Genomic DNA, 11,220 nt, shown 5'->3' with positions numbered 1-11,220 from the left:
CTTTCTCCTACTCAAAGCGTAAAACGGAGGCTGCTATGGCCCTTGAGGTTTCCGAAGGGCTCTTACAGTGAGGCATAAGCTGGATCCCGTGTGGAGACTCTGCTCCGAGTCTCCTTGAGCGGTTGCCTGTTCTTAACCTCTAAAGCTGGCTACTTAAGCAGAACGCGCCTCTAAAGAAATCTGTATTCACAAGAGTCGCCTCTTAAACCTAGGAGTCTTGTCTTTGAGCTTGATCTTCAGGAACAGTTTTTAGTTAACGTCTGTCCTCAGAATCTTAAAACCTCAAATGGGTACAGCTGTCAGGAGTTATGGCAGAAGACAGGCTAAGATGCTAGTTCTCCTAGAAACTGGATATGCCTGGGTAAAAATCATGAAAAGAAACCATAGGTCACTTTAACGAATTGTCAGACTCGTACTGAGGAATAGAAAGTAACTTAAAGCTTTATGTGAGTCCATGGGGGAAGTAATGTCTTAACCGTGCTCCTTATAGCAGTTAACTGGAAGACAAGCTTAAAACCTAGGGGCAGCAGCTTACCCTATATCCGGGTGTGGAGGTGGGGAGGTGAGTTCCTCATGTTGGATTCATCAGCTTGACTAGCCTTGTAAGTTCCTTAGCAAGTCAATGGCCATGCAAAGCTATAGTGAGTAAGACGGGAAGGAAACGCCTAGCTAGGAAGCCGGTGGGGGTGGCTAACCTGGCAGTACGAGACAATGCGTTGGCTTGACAGGAAGAGCAATAAGCTACATTCCTCATAGGAAACGTGAGTGGCAGCTCGGCGGATACAAACAGGGTGCTGGAGGATGTCTTACCTTGACAGTGACAGTTTCACAGGTGCTATATACCACACTAGTTTCGCAGTCACTATAGCTTAGCCACAGCAAAAAGTGGCTTCTTGAAATTGGGCTGTCTCTAATCTTTAACTACCTCAGAATGATAGTGTGAGTGGAGACATAGGGTACTACACTCCCAGGCTCCTGAGGAGCTGGCTTAAGGGAAGAAGTGGGGCTAAAGGCGAGAGCAAGAATCTTCACCTTGCTGTAAACACCCTAAGCAAGGGCTGCTAACAAGCTCCATGTGGTCGCTTGACTTACATCAGGGACTTTAAAGTGCTGGCCCCTAAGCAACACTGTTAGTAGGCAGTTGAGTTACAAAGCTCAGGAGCGGCTTACCCGGAGTATAGCAATGAGACAGCAAGCCCAGCCTTGCTTATCCATGACTAACCTACAAAGACGAGCTTCCTGACAAATTGTTCTGGGGAGTTCTCACCTGTGCTTGCATTCCAACAGCAAAGCTTCTCCCTGGCTGGAATCCCAGAAGTTGGTATGCTATGCAAGAACTTGGTCAGAACCTAGTGGGAAGTCAGGTGCTAAGTGTGTGTGGTATGGATGCTTGGTATCAGTAGCTCCCTCACCACTGTAAACCTTGGGAACCGCTATGAAAATCAGGGAAAACAAACCAATCTCAAGGCCACAAGCCTTCCCATAGACTCCTAGGCAGAAGACTTCAACTAAAGTGTGTTCCCCCTAACGAAGGGCTAAGTAACTACCAGCTGTTACCCCAACTAATCCCAGGCTCGGCTGTGGGTGAGCCCGGACCTGGTGTCGGTGTAGCTAACTGTACAGCCTTTTGGAAACCATGACACTCTAGACTACAATGTAGCTTGGGAGATGAGGTCCTTCATGATAACACAGAATCCTGGAGCAGAGAAAAGGGACTAGAGAATCTCCCAGCCCCCTAGAGGGAATGGGACAAGAGACCCTGCTGGGATAGTGGGCCCTACCTGGAGCCGCTTCACTTGTGTAGATCGCTCTAAGACGTGTGTATCCTGCTGATCTAGTCACTGGGCTCAAACTAGCTGGCACTTTGGCTTTAGCCACTTGTGGCGTCTGGCTTGGTGGGTCGAGCCCTGAATTTCCTGTAGCTTTTAACTGAAGCTGCTTAGTTGGGCCGAGACGACTTCAGGTTCAGTTCTTGGCTTCTGCTTAGTCTGTGTACCTAGAGACTTTCCATGCAGTGACAGTGGTGACTTGCCTAAAACTTGTGGCAGCTACACTACTTCCTGGCACTCTACTTTTCCTGACTAGAGGAAAAAACTTACCTGCAGTAGGTCCTCAGGTGAACCCTAAGCAATGGTAACAGGGATACAGTAAAGTGGGAGTAGCTATAGAAACTGGAACCAGGTGAGCACCACAGGAGGCCGTTTGCTTGGAGTCACTAAAGATACAACGATCTCATCCAGATTCCAACTCTGTACCTAGAGGGAGCTAGCATTGCATGTTAAACTCTAGCCAGTGGGTTTTAAATCTGACCCTCGATATACACAGGACTGCCCCTACTCCGGGTGCAAAGTGGTACATGTGCAGGAGGCTTTGACTTGGCCCTATCTTAAGGGGCCCCAGAGAAAGCCCACGACTTCAAGAAACAAAAGTTAAGTGTTGCTTACCAGATGTTACCCACTAGAGTTCTGAGGGTCTCTAACAAGAGAAATACATGAAACCTGAGGCATGATGCTCTAAATCCCCAGTGCTAGATGTGGGTTTTCCTTGTGGGTGGATTAATCTTCCTTCTGGAGAACTTAAGCAGGACTGACCTCATACTGGGTGTACCAGTTTGCGTGATGCTCAAATACCACCGCAGGTCTGGGTCCTCAGTGGGGTAGGAGTGGTATTGGAGGAAAATGATCCGCTAGGTAGTGTTGGCCCTCAGCGTCTGAATCTTGAAGCTCATGAAGCAACTGAAGGTGCTTACAAGTCTCCAACATGTGATTCCTGTTGAACTCAAATGACTGGCCCTTCAACTCACAGGGAACCCTCTAAGAGCCTATGAGTTGGGAGTATGGTGGCTAAAGACTACCTAAGCAACTTGCCCTTATCTACTGGGATAGAGAACAAGTAGCTAACCCAGCCACGGTCAGGAGGCTGACAACAGCAAGTGACTGCTGGTGGAATGTCCTTGAATCCTGTCCCTTGTGAGGTGGGTTGAGAGTTGAGGATGACTTAGTCAACACACGATGAGCCAACAGCAGAAAGGGAGTCCATGACCTCTTCACAGCCTGAAGGAATGAAGCTAGATGTGGCTAAGGGTGAGTCAATGGTAGTGCACCAAGTGTACGGAGCAGGGTGAGGAAATGCTGGTGGGGAGTTGGAACTAGACCTTCAAGACTGGATTCCTGCCCGGAAGTAAAGCAGTACTGGAGTGTTTCTGCTTTGTCACTAGTAGTGCCTTTCTCTAAGTCTTAAAACGTTGCACGGGTACAACCTTTAGTGACTAGTTTCGATGCTACTGAAAACGCGATGTAAAGGAAAAGGGGGTCCTAGGAGGCAAGTCCATTAAGTTAAAGCTTCTCTTGCCTAACAGTTTGGAAGTAAGACCAAGCTGATGAAAGAGGAAGCCTGGGAAAAACCCCAGGATGACATCTGGCTTGTGCTGCTACTGAGGTTCTGAAATCTCCTAGAAGGATGCCTAAAACTAGATTGGCAGACACCCTACATACCTTAACTTTCAGGCTTTGGGTTCAGGAACCCTCATGAAGGAGACAGTGTTGATAAACTGGGGTCTTAGGATATGTTTTCTTGACTTCTAACTAAGGCAGTGTTAAAAGCTTCGTCAGAGCTGGGAGTCGCTAAGCACCCTTAGAGCAGTTGTGTCTAATAAATGAACCACAAGTACAAGCCATGTAACTCTAATGAGGCTACTGGAAGAACTGGAGACAACTTTGCCTATAACCTGATCAATAGTGGCTGACTTCATGTAATGAAAAAGCTAATGAGCTTAAGTTTCTGGTATGAAGGCTTAAGCCCGGGTGCGTCTTTGCTCTATCTTGAGCACTGAATGGTTATTGGTTGCATTTGCACAGCTCTCATAGACTTTGATCCAATATCTTCTAAATGGCTCCAAGACTATCATAATTGGCTACTGTTGAGTGCATGTCTTTGAAGGACAGCCTTGGAATCACATGACTCTTAGGACTGGCCTTAGGTTAAGCATTCCATCAATGTCCCCCACACCCCTATAGTCCCTTTACATGACTATTACTAGTAAACCTTTTTATCAGCTGCACCTAAAGCCCTAAATCCAAAGCTTAAACTGTTTCTGGTCTGTAGGATGAGCAAAACTATTTTCAACTTGAGTTGCTAGTATCTCTGAGTGCTCAAGTTTTTACCAGGGCGCCCCACTCACTCCATGTCCTCCAGACCAAGTTTTAGCTCCTGGTATGAGGAACTGTGCCTCCTGTTGAACCTCAAGGAGTTTGGAGTGTACTTTCAGCCATGTGTGTAGCCTTAAACCAATGGGTGTTGACCTGCCAAGGTGACTTACGGTGACTTGAAGCTGACCTGCACACCGAAGGACCAATTTAAGTGTCGAGCAGGCTGTACTGAGAATCCTCTGCATACTTAACGCCTCTTACTAGGTAAAGGGAAGCTGTCTGGAGTCCGGAACAGCTGTGGTGACCTCTTGCCTCAAGGCATGAGGTTTTTGCATAGAAAGCTTTTGGCATCAGGAGCTACTGTAGGAAGCTGAAGACTGATCCATTGACCTGTCAACGTGGAGGCTGAAGGCAAGAGAAGCTTGAGCTCAGGCTTGGCGGCTGCAGGGCCAAGCTCTAAGGTCTCAAAGTGAGACCTCTTCCCACTAGATCAAGAACCATAGTGTGCTGCTTGTGAAAACGCAGGATTCAGATCCATTCAGACTCAGAAGGTAGTAAGCTGTTAATCCCATGCCATTGGTCTTGTGAAGGCATTTACCTCAGACTGAGGGTGGTTGACGTAAGCCCAGAAGACCACCTGAACTGGTTTTTCAAATTCCCAGAAATAATGGAGTACTGAAACTGGCCTGCTCTAGTGGATGGTGGTGAGTTTGCAACTTGGTTACTGACAGATAAGACTGCGGTAAGTCTGAGGGAGTGAAACCTTAGTGAACTTCAGATTCTCATGGTAGAGGTATAACTGAAAACATGGAACTTCGTGTAGACTCTAGAAAGGCTATACAGAACAGGTATGTTCTACTTGGTACTAAGGAAGCATTTGAACACTAGAAGCCTGACCATACTAAGGTCTAAACTCCCTTGACTTGCTGGCCAGTAGTAGCTCCAAGGTTGGAGTGATATGAAGCTGAACGTTGCCAGTGCAGCTGTTGACAGTCCAGGTGGTCAGCAGTGAGATGCAAGGTAGCCACACAGGAATGTGTAGCATCTGCCTGAGTGTCCCAGCGATGGGAAACTAGCTTTTCAGTGCTGAGGTGCAGACTCCAGCTTGACACAAATGGTGACTGAGGTTGAAGTATGTACCTTGTGTGACAAGTTGGGTGTCGGCCACCCTTCAGCATAGGGGCATGTTACAAGGGATTGATAGCTTAAAATCGTGGCTTTACAGGGCATTACTTGGCAAGTAACAGTGAATAAGACCTGGTGTTACTGAAATGTTAATGACTATCACCTAGCAACAACCCTTCCGGGCTGGCTGTTAAATATGTTGAGTGTCATCCCTCACCTGTCTCAAGCACAATAGAAATCTTGCCTTCTGTTGAAACAGGGATCTGTGAAACTTGACACAAACTCCATTTAACCCAGAAACTCCAGTGGCTTTCTTGCCTAGGCTGCCTCCTATGATGCTGGATCTTGTGACTGTCGGGGTTCTGAAGATTAACACTGTTACGGCTCTGCTTGGCTTTAAGTACAGTAGTGTTTCCCAAATGTGCTCTTCAACTAGTTAGCCTATGTAACAGACTAAGCTGTCTTGTGACGAGCAGTTAGTGATTACAAAGCCATCTGCCTCTTCGTGGGCCGTCACCAGCACTGAAGCTCATGGGCAGGAAACTTCAGTGTCTTGGCAAGTTTAACTGGAGCTGGTACTTGCAGAAATGGCTCTTGTTCTTGGACTGCTTAAGTTCACCTCTTGGAATAAAAGCCAATGGTCCTTTCAAGGGAGTCTTAAGACAGGTTCCCATTGGTTAGCACAAGCAAAACTTGTGCTAACACAGCAGTAAATGCTGGTCCAAGGTGAGTCTATAAATGCCAACTATGACTTTTCAAAGTGACCCTAAGACAGATCTGAGATACTCGGACAAAAACCTAATGGTACAGATGATTATCATGTATTCCCAGATCGGGGATCCTTGGCTATTGAAACAAGTTCTGCTTATGCTTAAACCTAGCAAGAAAGGGACCAGTGCATGGGGATGGTCACTGGTGATGGACTGCAGAGCTTAGCTGGCTGGCAGACCATAGCCTGCTCTATCCTCCCATCTGCCAAACAAGTAGTATTGCTTCAGTGACTTCATAAGTGAAGACTGGTCACTTCCCTGTAGTCTCGAAGATGCAGGTGACTAGGTGACGAGTTCCCTCTTGTTCAAAGTCCGAGCCATGATTCACAGGGTCCTTACTTGAACCTTAGAAACCTAAGAATGGTTATACATGACAGTTTGCTCTTAACCAGGTACTGTATTAAGTGCTGGATTCCTGTAGTTTGGTAGTTGGCATGTCTCTGGCTCTATTGGACACAAATAACCACTCAGAGGGACTTAATGTGTTAAGCTGTTGTCTAGCTCATCTACCTAGCCCTTATCACTTGGACCAGTTGACTATTTCACGACTGAGTGGCTACTAGACACCACACGGATGTCAGACCAGTAACGACAGATCCCTAAGTGAGCTTGAATGCAGCCTACTGCTCAAAGGCCATGGACCCTCAAAACCTAATTCTATAGTGACGCTCCAAGTTACAAGAGGGTGCTGGGACTAGGGTATACTCAATAACCCCCACTGCCTAAAGCTCCTAGTTAAGTCTTAAACATCACGTGACTGCCTGCTCTTCTATGGTTCATTTCGGGCAGCTCTCCTAAAAAGCCTGGTTCTATGGTTTAAGACCTTCTCCTGGGGTGGTTTGAATGCTCATACTAGTGGTGTCCTACATAATTCTTAACCTTAAGGGTACTTGACGATTAATGTCAAGTTGCTTATCACTAGTCTTTAACATAGAAACATTAACAGGGAAACTTACAGAACTAAAACTGCTAGGATGAGAGGACCAGCAAATGGCTAGTGGCTACCCATTCTTGCCTTACCTGTATACTTGTTACTATCATGTCTAGAATCTATTCCCTACCTCCTGTCTACTTGTCTTCATTTGTAGCTACTGATTTTTTTTTAAAGTACTCCATAAACCAACCGGTCCTGAATGTGCAGGACCATGGTGGTGGATCCCACGGAAAGATGAGGTCATGGCTGGTGCTGTGAGACACAGGAATGCAGATAGGAGTAAGCAGCAGTTGCTAAGCCTTCGTGATGTTGAGTTCCTTCGTAGACTGGCATACTAGAATAACACCATAAGGTGGTGGGTGGATCTGTCAAACCTGAGTCCAGAATACTGACACCTTACTTCAACATAGGAAATGGCTTCAGTTTACAAGGTGTCTATATGGCTAAATGCCATTAAAATTACCATAACTTGGCTTTAGAACAAACATCTCGCTTAATTCTTCACTTAAGCTTGATATTTACTTTGTAACCTTAACCTCTTAAACCAAAACTAGTCAGGTGTCATTCCTGCTTTGTTCAAGGAAGTCGGGTGACTTGACAGTCACTTCCTGTCACAGAATGTCCCACCTGTTTACCTGGCTTATGATGACTCAAGTGTCAACCCTGGATAGCATGAGGCTTCCACTATGGGATCTCTTGGGACAAGATGGACTAAGTCACAAGCTTAGTCGTGTACACACTTGCATCAGACTTGAAAGACCAAATATAAGAGGGTGGAGCAAATCTGTCGCTAGGAGAAATGGCAAAATATGCTCCATTTGGTGTGTGAGCCCATGTATCTGTCAAACACATCAGTTGAGGGCTGCTCTTGTACATGACCTACGCACCTTCTCCCCAGTAAAACCTGATTTAGAATGACTGTCTTAAGTGAGCCATTTGGACACTTGTCTCATAAAACGAACTTGAAGTTCTGAAATATTAAGTCCAGTCTTAGTATAAATTGGAGAAAGCAACCACCTGTTATACCATGCAGGAATAACACTTCAGAGCTTTATCGCCTATAATTTGGCTTGAAGATAGACAACATGTGTAAGGTAGCCTTCATTAAAGGTCTTACTGTAAGAAGGGTTGAAGGAATGTTGGTGGAAGTGCCTCCCCCAGTCCTTGGCACACATCACTGAATGGCTGCTACTGTGCTTATTGAAGAGGTGTGATGAGTGACTCTACCTTTGTCCTCAATGTAGTCATATCCCTGTCTAGCTTTTTGAACTCTGACTTTACGGCTGTCAAGATGGTTGTCTTACAGACTTTGGATCTTTTAACCACTTATTCAGCAGCTGTTGCCTTTAGTCACTTTTTCCAACTATCCTGCGGTTTTAACACTATGAACCATAATGCAACTTCTCACACTGGGAAAGTTGAGCTGGGCTGAAAAGACTAAAGTACACGGGCACATAGGAGCTCATGGCAAGGTTTTCTTCCAGTGGCCAGGTCTTATATAGAAGGGAGCAGGGACAGAAGCACAGAAACATTCTTGTGGGGGCAGTCCAAGCAGCTTAGATCTTTAGGCTTTGCTGTGGTCTTGGAACAATCTTCCACTTGGCTTTAGACAGTGAAGCACGCACTAACAACTCCAGCTCACTGAAGCAGGCAGTTTGGATTTCTTTGCCTGGGTCTTGGGTGTTGTCCGTTTCTTCCACATCAAACTCAGGAGCTACCATCTTCTAACTTCACCCTCCGACTCCCTCCTGATCCTTTCTGAACCGGGGTCTCTGCCTCTTAGCTAGACGCTGAAGGTTCCATGAAGGTCCTCCAGTAGTAGGAACTTGGGAGTCCTTCGGGCAATCAGACCTGGAGTGAGACTACTATCGAGTAACAGCTGTGGGCTTTGGATCTTTGTCAATTGGCCTGTGAGCAACTTGTCCTGAGGGAGGACTTGTCTAGGTCAGGTAGCCTCAGCTGTGCTCAGCACTGCATTGAACGGAGACACCTATCAGTCTAAATAGGATGGCTCCTTGGACCTGCTGCTGTGGTAGGCCACTTTTTAAGTGGGGGCCTCCACACTTTGGGCTCAAATCTCAAGTTCGCGAAAGCAGTTTCAGGTAAAGCTTTTTTCATGGTTGCTAAGCGCCCTCTGTTGGCAGAAGTGCTCATAGCAATGTCAAGCTCTGCAATGCTTAAACGTGTACCTGAACAGGTGCCAAGAGGCCAAGCTTCAAACATGAAGCCCATTAGGTCATCTACCTGTGTCTTTGGTTTCATTGTTTGCCTCTAACTTGTTCTAGCATGGTGGCATTGACACTAAGTGACCATTCTACCCAGCTTCGAGTAACTATCACCATCAGAGGGATAGCCTAGGGGCAATAACAATGCAGGTGAACTGTGAAATTCCTAATGCCACCTACCTGACACTAACCTATTCAGGCCATCCAGGTAATGGAAGCCAACAGGGTTTCTTCAGTAAAGAAACTTACACTTCCCTCATACCTGGCCAGGCCTTAGCACCCATCTGATTACTAAGCCCCTTCTGTCAGCTTCTAATTGCCTCTTTAATAGCTAAAACTTCCCCATGACTTAAAGCAACTCTTAAGTCCCCAACTAATACCGTCCTTTGTCCTGGGCCCTGTGTACTTAATCTGCTTGTTACGTATTTCCTTCAGACTGAAAACAACGAAATTCTAGGTAGTCATGCACATGAAACATCAAATGGAAATGGTTTGTGAGCTGGTGCTGCAGCCCCCTCAAGACCATCTTCTGCTAGAACCATGTCTTGACCATGGGTCTCTACTTGACCCCTACTCATAATTGAAGTCCAGCAGTCCTTGTCCTAACCTGACAGAAGTCAGGATTGCCATAGCGGAAGGAGGAAATGATAGAAGCAGGTCAGACTGTCAAACAGCTCATTGCTAGCATGCACACTAAACAAAATGAACTAGACAACTAGGCATACACCTGCCTTCCTAATAACTAGACATGAACTTGTACTCTTGGCTATCCCCCCCGTTCCTCACTCTGCCCATGGTGGAAGAGATAGCCAATGTTTCTAATGTCTCCTACTGTAAGTGTAGTTCTAATACTACATACAACTTCTCAAACCTTAATGGGAACAAATGGTTATGTTCCAAGGCATCACTCAAGAACACAAGACTGCCCCTTGATCGACCCGACTCAGTATAGATACCCTACCCCGTGTCAGTGCCCTATATCAGCCGGAAGTAGCCAGAAAAACTGGTACTCCAATCTACCCAGGATTGATGGAACAATGACTTAAGTCTCAGCCATTCTTAGGTTCTCATTACGCCTGACCTTAGAGACCAGGTCAGCTTGACCATGTATTTTCCCCCACCCCACCTCCTGTGTTGAGGTTAGAAAGCCCATGATAAAACTTGAACCTGTCTAGAGAAGTTCCCTTCCACCCCACTCTAGATCCTGAGCTCACCCTATGATATGTAAGGTCCAGCTGCCTGGAAGACTGGGCCCTCTGCCATGGGTTTGGTCTGTGCATATGATGGCAGTTGGTCAGCCACTTCAGTTTTTGAAAATTGGCTGTAGGTTTGTATCCAATCTACATCTTGATCCTCCCCTTTAGTTCTCGACCCTGTCCAGATTGCTTTGCCGTATGGTCAAGATACTTCATGTTGGAACTGGGTGTCTTGGATTGATAGGGCTCAATCTCTTGCCCTCAATACTGTCTCCTTCTTGAAGGCTCAAAACCTGGGCTTAAAGCTTGGGGTGGGAAGGAATAAGAATGCTTTCCAGAAGGCCTATGACAACTTCAAGAGTAGAAAGCCTGGTACAACCCAGACCACCTGATGAAAGCTTTATTCTGGTCTTCATGGACCAACACTAGGTAAAAATGACATTGCTAGAACAAAGTATCAAACTGTTCTGAAATCTTAGTAACTACCCTGTTACTATGTTTACTAAGTTGTAACTGACAATACAAGTTTATCAAATAGTGAGTGTAATGTACATCATATGAAACCTAATATGACCACTTCAGTGTACACCTGGTTGACAGTAAATAGGGGGTCATGTAACCATTGTCCTCACAGGTCAGTAGGCCAGGCTTACTTGAACCACAAAAGATGTGAAAGCCATTGGAGTACAGATATCTTGTCTAACAGTTGTAGTGCTGTAGCTATCTTATTCCAGACTTCTGACTACTTCAAAGGCAGAGTTAGGCAGATCTTCCATCTGCTGGTACACTTCCCAGATAGCCACAATGGCTGGATCTGGGCCA

This window comes from Oryctolagus cuniculus, chromosome 8 (genome assembly GCF_051225735.1).
Source record: "Oryctolagus cuniculus isolate XC-2025 breed Fujian yellow rabbit chromosome 8, ASM5122573v1, whole genome shotgun sequence".
In the NCBI taxonomy this organism is placed as follows: Eukaryota; Metazoa; Chordata; class Mammalia; order Lagomorpha; family Leporidae; genus Oryctolagus; species Oryctolagus cuniculus.
This window is presented reverse-complemented; position numbering follows the sequence as displayed.